The 14,522-nt window shown below is 37.9% G+C and overlaps 1 pseudogene; it reads right to left on the bottom strand.

The window, feature by feature from the left end:
* Positions 1-315: 315 nt before the first annotated feature.
* LOC109216927 lies at positions 316-2,366 on the bottom strand (annotated as a pseudogene).
* Positions 2,367-14,522: the final 12,156 nt, after the last annotated feature.

Below are 14,522 nucleotides of genomic sequence, written 5' to 3'. Positions count from 1 at the left end.
CACTCGGGCGCACAAAAAATTAAACAAAGGAACTTCATGTTGTAACATCTATAACAATTCCAAGCATATTATGTTTTACCAAAAATACTGGGAACCCGAGAAAAGGAACTACAAATTTTAACATCTATACCAATTCCAAGCATATCAAGTTTAAACACGTAAAATAATCCAAGAAATTAACTCGACAAGGAATAGCAGATGCAATAATTGGATCCTCTCATTTCCATGACAGCCTAAAATGCTACATGACAAAAGAAATGAGAAAACGGAATTACCCAAAATTGTCTTGTAAATAGTTCTCCAATATCGACCTCTTCAACGGTTGGCCTTGGCAACCCTCTCAATCTCATCCTTCTTTTTAATGGCATAGCTGCAGAAACAAACACATCATCCACACTAGTTTAAGTTGCAAACATCCAAAGAAAGTGATTTGGAAGAAAAAAAAAGGGTGCACCAATGAAGTACACTATTTTATTACGAAGCAGTAAGTTTGAAATATATCAATAACTTTCTAAAATCAGTGAATAAAATCTCAAGCCTTTTACCTGTTCGAAGAACCCTTGGCAGCATTGACCGGTTCATCTGCAAGGCACTCAGCTATGGTCTTGATGTTCCTGAAAGCACTCTCACGTGCACCAGTTGTCAGCAAATAAATTGCCTGGTTAACACGGCGAAGTGGAGAAATATCAACAGCCTGACGCCTCACAACACCAGCCGAACCAATACGGGTTGCATCTTCCCTTGGCCCACTAGATGATCAAGACAAAGCTATCAATGAGACAAATATGGTAGGCATGAACTCCACTTGGGAAAAAAAGTTTAAGAAAGTTGAGGATTTGTGAGCAAATCATTATTTTATTTGAGAACTAGTCAAACTAGTATTTCTAATGATCCGGCAGCATTTATGTTCATTATTTGCAAATATAGATGGCCAAACCAATATCTGCAAATACTGGAACAACATTTGATGCCAAGATTGGCCCATTGTTACCCCAGTTGAAACAAAATAAAGATTGAAGAACATGTGAATCAATTGAGGACCGATCATTAGTGCGCACCTATTGATGACTGCATCAACAATGACTTGAATTGGGTTCTGGTCAGTCAACAAATGAATGATCTCCATCGCGCGCTTGATGATGCAGACAGCCATTAGTTTTTTCCCGTTGTTCCGTCCATGCATCATGAGAGAGTTGGTGAGCCTCTCAACAATTGGGACTGGGCCTTCCTGAAACACTTAGCCTGGTATCTACCAGCTGTGTGTGGCATATAAACTGGATGCTTGGAAGCAGTTGTTCTGATATAATCCTCAACAGAGATGTCATTGATCTTCACCAAAAGTGAGATCATAGTTAAAAAAGAAATCTTTCAAATTGTATTCAAGATGATAAGTTTCAGTCTTGCGAATAGAAGAACTTAAGAATAACACTCAAGTAAAAATGGCAAAAACAGAACGATCGCCTTGGTATTAATTAACCCTCTTCATTTTCTATGTCTCTCTCGTGCCTGAGTTAATTTTTAAATTTATATTTTTAACACAACGTTCTCACTTCCGAAATGTTGTTGAGAAAGAATCACAAACTTTCACAGAATAGCAACACTACTTACATTTCCTTCTTCTATTTCATGGAATAAGAAATTAAACGACAAAGCAAATAATATTGCCCTCCTAATATCCCCCCCCCCCCCCAGAATTAGCTTATTTGTCTATCTAGTAGCAGTCAATTAGGAGCGAAACCATGCTGAGTGAGCGTCATCTAAAGCGGACGCGTAAACCCTAAAACCAAATGGAAGTGCGCTGTCTGAAAAGACTTACAATCTCCTGGATTAGTGCAGATGAACGAATAATATGGCAAAGTGGAAGAAAAATATTTACATAGATAAGTGAAACCAATGTTTGCTACGAATCTTCCACTCTTGTTAGAGATATCTATATGCCAGCAGGAATTATGTAGATAACTTCTAGTGCTAAATGGAGCAACATAGCATAATTGTTGCTGGCTTCGCATCTGGCTCATTAGTATTATGAGTTGAGTCGAAAAAATCTGTTATTTAACAAGCTGCATCAACTAGATTGGTTTGATTTATCAAAAACTATAGATACTCAGGTTCTAAAGTTAGTGATTTTCCTTGGACAAATAATTTTTTTTTAAAAGGTACATTCAGCTTGATTCTAGGAAAAGGAAGGAGTTTTCAGCAGCTATAAACATGTCACAATGAATAAAATGAGTTATTTAAAAGGACTGAAGAGAAATGGAAGGTACCTGAACATCGGTGTAGGTCCAACGATTGAAAAGCATAACATCGCTGTGAACCTTATTCTCTGCGCTTGCATACACCGGAGCGGCTACTACACCTGCGTCCATGTCTTCTTGTCTGCTCCGATTATTCACCTGTTGCACTAAATCTAATTGTTAAAACAATGCATTTCTCATGATTTTTGTGTTCGAGTATAACGATAGAGAGAGAATAAGGAGAGAGTTGTTCACCTTCGGCGGAGAAGAGTTGTTGGCCCAAGAACAGGTGAAGTTTTGAAGAATGACAAAAGAACTTAGTCATGGACCAGGTCCATCGTGTGAAGCACAGTCATGATCAACCTATACATGTGAGATGCACGTGTATGAGTTAAGTCGTACTGATCAAGCAGCAATATCTCCTGATCTGATCGAAAAGGTTGCATAGTGGATAAGGGGAGAAAGTCTCCTTATATGAAGAGAATACAATCCAGATAAAGATAGTGTTGGAGTTTGAGATCTTCAAGGACTCAACTACGATAGAAGATCAGCAATTGAGTCTCAATCTAACTCTGATTACTAACCTATTAAAAGATAGTGATTGTTCTCTTTTACAGGAATTGCACATACGCATAAGTTAAACTAAATTGAGAGCAACAGAGCAAGGCAATTTTGCAAGCAATTTATGTGAGATTTGAGTGTGCACCCCTGAAGCTACTTGAACGAGATAGAAGAATCAGTTCCATTGTGTCTCTCTTTTATTCTAGTTCAATTGTAGTAGGTGGTTTAAAATTGTACCTTTCAGCTTTTCATAGAAGAAATTGTATTAGGTACTTAGATTGTTCAAGTTATAAGCTAACTTGAAGTTGTCGCAACAGTTGAGGCTGTGTGCTACAACGGGATTAGAGTTAATCCTTAGGTTTACAAAGAGTTTTTGTAAATGCTTTTTTGGCTCAGTGATATTAGTGGATGTTTTGGAAAATCCTACTGAGTAGTAGGTCGTGGTTTTTTCACCTTTTGAGCCAGGTGTTTTCCACGTAAAAATCTCTGTGTTCTTTATTTTGTGTACTTATTATTCCACAAACAGTAGTAGTTAGTACATCTAGAAGAACTAGGTTCTTCTAGAACGAAAATTGGGTACCACACATACCCCCCCCCCCCCTCTTGTGTGGTATTGACGTTTAGAACATCAAGAGTCTTTGTTATTGTCTGTCTGCTGCTGCTGTAGTATCAGAGAATGGAGTGCGTTAAAACCCTAGAAAGTATCGGGGAAGTTGGACAAAGGCTATAATGCCACAGCTCAATCCACTAAATAATGGGCTTTCTGCTCTGTTGTGTCCGATCCGACTTATCGTCAGGCCCAAGTCCACTATCTCTGGGTAAAAGCCACCAATAGCCTGAAAAAAATGGCACCAGGTGACAACACATAACAAGATGGTATTTTTACATACCTATACACTATTTGAAACTTTATTACCAAAATTGTCCATGTTTAGTTAATTACCCGACCTATACAACTTTTGTTTACAAAATATATACATTCCACCTTAAAATGCTCCCAATCCATTATTGGTGCCTTCAATCAAGGGATTTAGTTACACCCTTTTCCTTTTTTTTTTCCCCTCTTCTCTTTCCTTATGTTTCCACTCATATGTTTTCTCACAAATCATCTTCTGATTTTTCAATCTCCTTGGTCGTCTTTATGTACGCGTTGCCCAACGTTGTAACACTTACCTATCTACTCAAAGACTTTCTTGATAGGGAAAAAGAAGTATTTAGACCCAAGAACAAAAGGAAATGAAACTAAAAAACGACCTCAATGCTAACATACAACTACCAGGAAATTAAATCTCCATAGCTTATATACAACTTAGTATGTAATCCTATTACAAGTTAAAACTATATATACACTGCCACTTCCAGTCAGACATTAATGACATTTGTTTACTCTTGTCATTTATCAGGAAAAGGAACATTTCCAACTCTGTGATGTGGAATGCTGAAAAAGTTTCTAATTGACTAGAATATGAAATTTTGATTTTGTCTTTTAATGTGTGCTGGCAGTGAGTCTCACATATTTTATACAATGTGTCTTTTGTATATTTTGTAGTTAATTTATATATAGTAAAAATAAATTTCATATAATTAATTTACAATTAATACATTGTACAACTTATCTACAACTTTCATATTTTATTTCCACATAGTTAAATTCAACTACAATATCATACAACTTAAATACATTTTTTATACAAATGTTATACAATATGTCTTTCGTATATTTTGTATCTGATTTATACATAGTAAAAATAAATTCATACAACTAATATTATACAACTTATCTACAACTTTCATACATTATTTCTACCCAGTTATGTTCAACTACAATATCATACAACTTAAATATAATTTTTATACAATATTGTTCAACTTTCAGATAACATTCAAATGATATATATATATATATATATATATATATATATATATAACAAAATACAAATTTTCTATAATTTTACTACAACTTTACCACAATTTCGTGAGTATAATGTATGTCATGTCTTATTCTTCTTCTTCGAGCTTCAATCTGAAATTCAGCCAAAATCAAGTCTATCTTCACCAAACATCCTCAAAGTTGAGATATAAACTCCAAACAATATTTCGATTGTTTGCAACAACACCCAATCCAAACAAGTAATGGTTATTGAAAACCCAAATTCGAATTCAAAGCTTTAAAGCTTTTTAATGGCTGTCAATGGTGGAATTGCTGCTCTCTTTTCCTTTGCTTTACATTACTGGAATTAGGAATTAAGAGATAGAGAGAGACGTAGAGAGAATTCCCAATTGTTTGCGACAACACCTAATTCAAACAAATAATATTTTTTGAAAACCCAAATTCGAATTCAAATGTTCAAAGCTTTTTAATGGTTGTCAATGGTGAAATTGTTGCTCTCATTTTCTTTGCTCTACATTACTTGAATTAGGGATTAAGAGATAGAGAGAGACTTAGAGAGAGAGGGAGAGAGAGAGAGAGAGAGAGAGAGAGAGAGAGAGAGATGGAGAGAGAGAGAGTAGGAGGGAGAGAGAATAAGGAATAAAAATAACTGATTCTAATATAAAGGGATACTATTTAATTCCTAAAGTGTATATAATTGGTAAACTTGTATATAGGATGTAATTAAATTGAAACTTGAGTAGGGAAGGTAATAAAGTTTCAAATAGTGTATAGTTATGTAAAAATCCCTAACAAGAATTGGTAATTTTTTAGCCTTATATTAGGTTTGGCAATGACAGCCCCAAGCAATTGGCATATATAGCCAAATCCTAAAAAATCTCTCTTATATATTCTCTCTTAAACAATTAGCTCCAAACCATCTGCCCCCCCCCCCCCTCCGGCCGCTCATTTCTCTTCTTGATCACTGCTTCCCTCCCCCTTTCTCTCCTTGTATTTCTTCTATCTCTTCTCTTTCGCTCTGATAGTTTAGCAAAAATACTTGCAAATTATGCAAAAAAATCAGTAGGACGAAAAAGTAAGGTTGATCTCACATCAGAGAAAATCAGAAGCAAAAACTAAGAGAGAAACAAATATATCAACTTTGTTTTTCTTCTCTCTTTTTTTTTGGTTGGATTGAACGAGTGGGTGTGATTGAGCTAGATTAGAAGTGATTTAGACTGGTTTCCGGTAAAAAAGTCAGACTGTCACGACCCAAATCTACCATGTCGTGATGGCGCCTATCGTGGAACTAGGCAAGCCGATTCTTTTACCAAAACCACCCGATATTTAATTTTCAAAGATAAATTCATGCTATTTAATAATATAACTTCATAAAGGACATCTGAATAACAAAGTGCGGAAAGAAAAGCCCGACATCGGGATGTCACTAGTCATGAGCATCTACTAAAAACTGACCGATAATACTAAGAGTAATACAGTTTGGAAAGACAACTAAATACATCTATAGGAGGATAAGAGGGAGAAGAGCAGGGCTGCAATCGCCATGCAGCTACCTTGCTAACTTCAATAGATCCAGACGAATGAAATCAACACTCACTAGCACGTCTAGCAACCCCTGGATCTGCACACAAGGTGGCTCAATGCAAAAAAAAGTAAAAGTGATAAAATAGTAAACAGCCCATCGGGCAAAACATCACTCATAAACAGCCCCTCGGGCGGAACACCACTCATATACAGCCCCTCGGGCAAACCTCACAGTCACTCGTATACAGCCCATTGGGCATATCTCATATCACTCAATCAGGGTACCCGTGGTCACTGGGGTGTGCAGACTCCGGAGGGGCTCCTACAGCCCAAGCGCTATAACAAGCCACCTCGTGGCATAAATCAATCAGGCCCTTGGCCTCACAAAATCATGAATCAGTAACAACATGCTGCGGCGTGCAGCCCGATCCCATATTATCCTCACAAAACAGGCCCTCGGTGTCACTCAGTCATAAACCTCTCAAGCCACTCGTGCTATCAGCAGAAAAAACAGGGTGCTGAGCCCAAAATAACATTTTATATGCATCAAAACGAGGTAATAAAGACTGAATTATGAAATCAGTAAACATAGCATGACTGAGTATAAATTTTCAATCAAAATAGTGAGAGGATAATAAGAATAGGCCCCTAAGGTCCAAACAACTCTGGCATAAGGCCAAAATATGGCATTCAGCCCAATTTATGGAAATTCTTTCTAAAACACATAAGTATCATATAGTTTCAGTCAAATACGCAACTTATAGTTGCTACGGGACGGACTAAATCACAATCCCCAACGGTGCACGCCCAGACTCTCGTCACCTAGCATGTGTATCCCCTCAAAATAGTAAAACGATGCGAAATTTGGGGGTTCATACCCTCAGGACTAGATTTACAATCATTACTTACCTCAAACCGGTCAAATCCCTACTCCGCGATTTTCTTGCCTCTCGAACCAGACTCTAAATGCCTCAAATCTAGCCATAATTAATTTGATACAATCAACACGAGCTAAAGCAATCAATCCCATAAGAAAATGCTAGGTCAAAAGTCAAAAAGTCAACTCAAAAGCCGAGCCCACGTCTCGAAATCCGACAAAAGTCGCAAAATCGGACAACTCATTCGATTATAAGACTAACCATACTAGTTTCACTCAAATCCGACCTCAAATGGGCTTTCAATTCCCAAAAATTCATTTCATGAAACTCCACCGATTTTCCCCCAAATTTCCATCCCAAATCACGAATCAAATGATGAATTCAATGATATATTCATGAATATTAGCCAAAACCGAGTTAGAATTACTTACCCATATAATTTCATTGAAAAACTCCTGAAAATTCGCCTCAAACCGAGATCCCAAAGTCCAAGATGTGAAACAAAACCCTAAACCTCGCTTATATAGCCCTCTGAACCTCCACTACGTGGTACGCATAATTCCATCGCGGCCGCACACTTCTCACCGCGGTCCGCGTAAATCCTGCCCCGGCCGTGGACCCTGAGCCTTGCCTTCCACGGTCCGTATAAAATACACCACGCCGCATTCCTTCTTCCGCGGCCCGCGAAATTCCCACCGCGGCCGCACAATGCTTCTGCGGTCCGCGCCAATTTTGTGCGGTCCGCACTTCCTACACCAAACACAGCTGACACCAGAAATCTGCAACTTTTAAAGCCATATTTGATCCATTAACCACTCGAAACTCACTCGAGGCCCTCGGGACCTCAACCAAACATACTAACACATCCCATAACATCATTCAAACTTAGTCGAACCTTCAAATCACTCAAAACAACATCAAAACACCAAATTACCCTTGGATTCAAGCCTAAGAACATCCAAATTTCTAAATTTCGCAAACGGCGTCAAAACCTATCAAATCATGTTCGAATGACCCCAAATTTTGCACACACGTCACAAATGACACTACGAACCTACTCCAACTTTCGAAATTCCATTCCGGCCCCGATATCAAATTTTCCACTACCGACCAAAATCGCCAAATTTCTGACTTTCGCCAATTCATGTCAAATTCTACCACAGACCTCCAAATCACATTCCGGACGCGCTCCTAAATCCAAAATCACCTAACAGAGCTAACGTAACCATAAAAATTCAAATCCGAGATCTTTTTGCACATAAGTCAACATCCGGTCAACTTTCCGAACTTAAGCCTTCACAAAAGAGACAAAGTGTCTCTATTCACTCCAAAACCACTCCGAACCCGAACCAACTAACACGATATGATCAAATATAGGTGAAGAACAAAAAAGGAAGCAGAAATGGGGAAAACGGGGCTATAACTCACGAAACGACAGGTCGGGTCGTTACATAGACCTAAAAATCCAACTGCCACATGTGTATATTACATTGTATATCGGTACATCAGTGTATGTCACACACAGCTTTTTAAGGATGTTTATGTATATCACTATGTATATCGTGTATACAACATAATTTTTTTATGGACGCCCGTGTATATCACATTGTATATCGTATATATAACACAAATTTTCATGGATATACACATATACACATGATATACATGAGATATAACTGATGTACATAGAGATATACATGCGATACAATAGGGGATACACATGTGGAGTCGTCTTGATGAGTTTTTCAATCTGAAATGTGGTATACAAAGAATGAAAGTAAAATTTTAATATATTTTCGATATACACATTATTATTATGTTATACACTGTGAGATACAGATAATATAATTATTATTGTGTTATATATATTTGGATATACAGATAAAAAACTAGAAAAATAATTTAAAAATATAGGAGTTTTTTCGGATATTACTGAAGGAAATGGAACCTAATTTCTAGGATGATGGTTGCTATGAGAGAAGAGAGAGAGGGTTTTAAATATTTTTTGCTACTTTTAAGGAAAATTATTTTGATGGGACTTATTTTTAGGATGGTGGTTGAACCATTAGAAGATAGAATAACTTTAGGCTACCAATGCCAAATCCTAAAATCGTTGGCTTTTTTATGCTTGTCGGACATAGTTATCATGCCATGCCAGATCCCCAATAGTTAAATATCGAAAAAAATTTAGTTAGTGATCTTGTGGGTCCCACTAACTTATAAAGAGGAGACATGTCAGTTTTAGATAGTTGTCTTATTGAAAGTTCAACAATTTAACGTAGCTTTGAAATAATTTTTCCAGTAATTCCTACTGGGATTTTTTTTAATATATATACTATGATAAAGACTTATTTACCATTTTTCTCAAAAATTTTCAGTTTTCAATAAATACCTTAATTGTTTTAATAATTTATATAACTCCCCTTAAAAGACATTCACCCCATTATTAATGCCTTCAATTAAGGTATTCAATTATATCCTTTTTTTTTTCTCTCATCTCCTCTCTCCCTTTTTTTCATGCAAATTTGATTGCCAATTCACGTGGCTTTTCACTTAATGGTGGCCTCCCCACTTCCTACAATGAAAACTACACATAATGTTTAGCGCTCATCAACACATATAATGTTTACTGTACTATATTTGATTAATGAGAAAAATAAGCAGTTGATTAATTTAAATTAATACGGCTTCCAAACACTAAATTTAAAAAGTTTTGAAGCTTTGAATTCGATATTTTGAATTAGGTGTTCTTTCAAGTGATTGAGAATATCCTTTGGAGTATAACAACAACAAACACAGTAGTTTCTCACAAGTGGGGTCTAGGGAGGGCAAGATGTACGCAACCTTACCCCTATCCTGGAAGGACATAGAGGTTGTTTCCGATATACCCTCGGCTAGAGAACGACTGTACACAAGGTTTGGAGTTTACATCTCAATTTTGAGGGAGATCGATTAAATATAGAGTTGGTTTAGGTAAAAATTCATATTGAAACTCGAAGAAGAAGTTGTAGAAAATTTTATGATAATTGTATCATAATTGTATCTGATACATCAATACCTAAAATATAATTGTATCATAAATATTTCATACTTCCGTCACAATTATATCTAACTTGTATGAGTATCAGGTACATTAATACCTAAAATGATAAATGATACAATACTAATACAATTATCATACATTTGTGATACAAACTGCGATACATTTCTGAAAAAATTATGATAGAATTGTGATCTTCATCTTCTTTAAGTTTTAATCACAACTCTAAACTAAATTCTGATATAATATTGTATTTATAATTATATGAGTGTTGTTCGGGTATTATTTTAGGTATTAATGAATCAATACAAGTAACATACAATTTCGATAATAAACGTTATACAATTCTAAAACAATTGTGATACATTTATCATACAATTCCCGTAACTTCGTTTTCTTCGAGTTTCAATCTGAAATTTAACATAAATCCAACTCTAAACTTAACCAATTTCCCTCAAAATTGAGATATAAGCTACAAGGTATATTCTCCATCATTTGCAAGAAACCAAATCCGAACAAATCACAAATTCGTAAAATTTGAATATTGAATTCAAAGTTTCGAAACTTTTTAATTGATATTAAAACATCAAATATGCTAGTTTTAACTCACTACTAGAAAATAATCATTTTCTGACTACGAAAACAGCAAGATAGTATTCAGAAATCCAATTTTGTGACTATATTGCCACTGTTTTTGTCACGACCCAAAACTCTAACCTGTCGTGATGGTGCCTATCATGGTACTAGGCAAGCCGACACCTTTCAAAAACACTTCGTTATTTCATTAAAAGTTAATTCAAAGCTTTTTCATAATAGAAACTTCATAAAAGAGTTGAACTCAAAATAAAAATGCGGAAAAGATAGCGCGACATCGGGGCGTCACTAAGTCATGAGCATCTAAAACCAATCTAGAATCAGAGTTTACAATAGTCCACTAATGCCAAAATAGAACGAAAAGATAAAAATGGAGGGAGAGACAAAGGTTGCAGGCGCCGGCAGCTACCTCTTATGTCTCCGATAGTCAACTGCGCACGAACTCAACGACTTCCGCGACCATCTCACCTGAATCTGCACACAAGGTGCAGTGAGTAACGTGAGTACTTCCAGCTCAGTAATTAACAGAAACAAATAAGGAACTGAGTAGCAGTGACGAGCTATGCAAATACAGTTTATTTCAATATCTTTCAAGAAGGAACAATCATGCTTTCAAATTTAGTAGTTTAAGTCAATCAGTTCGTGCTCAAGTAAACCAGATATCCAGAAATTTGCACAACAAGGGCAGGTAACAACTAAGTGCAACAAGTAATTGAAAGCAAGTACAGGCTCTCAAGCCAAAAGTCACTCAGCTTATCTCAACAGCTCAATCACTGTAACGACCCGACCCGTCGTTACGGGAGTTACCGCCCTGTTTTCCCCGTTTTATGCTTCTATATGTTTCATTATATGTGTTTGGAGAATTTGAAGTAATTCGGTTAGAGTTCGGTTAGAAATGAGACAATAAGTCTCCTTATGAGAAGGTTAGTTTGGAAAAGTCAACCGAATGTTGACTTATGAGTTAGAAAGCTCGTAATGGATTTCCGATGATTCGACTAGTTTCGGGGGATGATTTGTGACTTAGGAGTGCAATCGGAATTGAATTTGGAGGTCCGGTGTAGAATTAGGCTTGAATTGGCTAAGGTTGGATTTTGGCGAATTCCGGATGGTAGGTGAGATTTTGATCCGAGGGTTAGAATGGAATTCCGAGAGTTGCAGTAGCTCCGTTAGGTGATTTTGGATATGCGTGCAAAGTTTCAGATCATTCGGAGGTATTTAGGACGGGTTTTAAATCAAAGGCAAGTTTCGGAAGTTTTAGTTTAACTTAGGCTTGAATCCGTGGTAATTCGATGATTTTGATGTTAACGATAGTGTTTTGATGATTGAACAAGTTTGAATAAGGTCTTGGGGTGTGTTGGTGCTATTGGTTGAGGTCCCGGGGGCCTCGGAGTGATTTCGGGTGGTTAAACGGAGAATCTTGATGTTTGTTGCAGGTCTGGTGCACCTGGCTTCTGGTATTTCCGCATCTGCGGAAAAGGAGCCGCAGAAGCGGTTCCGCAGATGCGGCTAAGAGATCGCATAAGCAGTCCATGAGGGACCGGGGTAATTCCGCAAAAGCGGACGAGGTATCGCTTCAGCGGGTCCGCATAGGCGAAAATGAGGCCGCAGAAGCGGAATGGTGAGATCCGCAGAAGCGGATGGTTGGGCGCAAAAGCGGAAGGCTAAGGATTTAATGAAAAACCGCATAAGTGGTCATATGGCCGCAGAAGCGGTCCCGCATAAGCGGTTACGGGACCGCAGAAGCGAAAATTGCTGAAGGGTTTTAATGAATCAGTGTTCGCGAATTTCAGAAGATAAGAAAAACATTTTTACTCCGCCAAGAGAGCTTTTTGAGCAATTTGAAGAGGGTTTTCAACGGGTATTGATTTGAGGTAAGTCTCTTGACTAGAAAAAACCTTTTAATGGAAGAATCAACACTCAAATTCATGAAAGTGGGTAGAAATTGTGAAGAACTAGGGCTTGGTTTTTGAAAATGAATTTTTAGGATTTGAAAGGTCATTTGAGCTCCGTTTTCGGTAAACTTTATATATACGGACTCGTGGCGAGACGAGGAATCCGTTGGTGAATTCGGGGCTCGGGTTTTACCAACTTCGTGAATTTTAGTACTTTTCGAGTATTTTTGATTGGGTTATGTTTCTTTAACCCATATTTATGTATTCGTTGTGATTTTGACTAGATTCGACGTGCAAGGAGGTCGATACGAAAGGAAAAGGCATTGCGGACCATTCTACGGCCGGATAGAGGTGAGTAGTTGGTGTATATGATGGCCTGAGGGTTTGAAACCCCGGCTTATCACATTGCGACGCTATTGTAGGGCGTGACTCGCACCCCATGGCAGGTGCGGGATTGGTTATGATTGGGATTGAGGCTTAGTCCATCCCGAACAAGAATGTTTCTATATTGGCGACTGATATGCACCCTGTATTGAATATATCTGGGCTTATTGCCGTGTTTGGGGCCTTGTGCCGATCTGTAGCATCCTTAGAGGATGAATGTCATTGTGATAGCATGCTTTGTATAATCATTGATCTCAGTCCTGTGTTTAATCACTGTTATGAAATGCTAAGTCACTTTTCCTGAAGTTAAATATCTAAAGTATATTCTTCTTAATAAATTGGAAATTGGGAAATTAATTGAATCTGTTACGTGACTCATATGCATATTGTGGACTGAGTATGGATCGGGCTGCACGCCGCAGCGAATGGTATGATTATATTGCGCTTGGGCTGAAGGAGCCCCTCCGGAGTCTGTACACACCCCCAGTGAGCGCCGTCGACGTTAAATGGATCGGGCTGTACGCCACAGCGTGTTCATGTGCATTGCATTGCATCCTTACATTATACTTGACTGTATATTTGAAGTTGTTTTGCTGTTGGTTCGTAGTTAGGTGTTGGACTGTTAGTTTTAGCTTTACTTTGTGGCATTTCGTGGATTTCTTATCTTCAGACATTTTATATGCTTATTACTCACTGAGTTGGTAGTACTCACCCCCTACTCCCTGCACCTTGTGTGCAGATTCAGGTACTTCGGGAGCTGAGTTGAGCTAGCCGCTGGTTTCCAGAGTTCCAAGAGTGGTCGAGGTAGCTGCTATGACGTCCGTAGGACCCGACTCCTCTCTTATTCCTTTATTATTTCCGTACTTTAGAACATAATTATTTTGAGGATTTTTGACTCTGTATTAGTTAGAGGCTCTAGATTCATGACCCCAGGTCTTTGGGAGTTACAGTTATGTCAGTATTTCGTATTGTTTTAATTGAGTATTTCAACTATGAGTATTACTATTTGATTTTAAGTATCTGATTAATTGGTTTTGAGCTTTGTGCTCCGGTTGAGAGAGTAAATGGTCGGGCTTACCTAGCATTAGTGTTGGGCGCCATCACGACAGGGTTTGGGGTCGTAACAAGTTGGTATCAGAGCCTAGGTTACTAGGCCTCATGAGTCATGAGCCGGTTCAGTAGAGTCTCGTGGAACGATACGGGGACGCCTGTATTTCTCCACGAGAGGCTGCAGAACCTTTAGAAAAACTTCCCATTCTTGGAATTCTTATCGTGCGTACTTGATTCAGCTTGAGATATAACTCTTGAAATTCCTTCCACACGTCTGTATGCGCACGCGAGCGCTCAGTAATATATTTGCCTTGATGGCTTGTGATTCCCCGATCGAGGGGCGAGATGTAATCTCCGTGAGTTCATGTTGGGCCAGTCAGGAGGACTTAAGGCCGGATCATTGCCTATGGCTTAAGCACCGAGGTGCTGATTGTGTGAACAAGTGATTTGAATTTATATGTTCAGTGTTGTCCC

Source organism: Nicotiana attenuata, unplaced genomic scaffold (genome assembly GCF_001879085.1).
Source record: "Nicotiana attenuata strain UT unplaced genomic scaffold, NIATTr2, whole genome shotgun sequence".
NCBI lineage: Eukaryota > Viridiplantae > Streptophyta > Magnoliopsida > Solanales > Solanaceae > Nicotiana > Nicotiana attenuata.
Note: the sequence above shows the minus strand (reverse complement) of the source record. Positions and strands in the feature narration are given on the sequence as shown.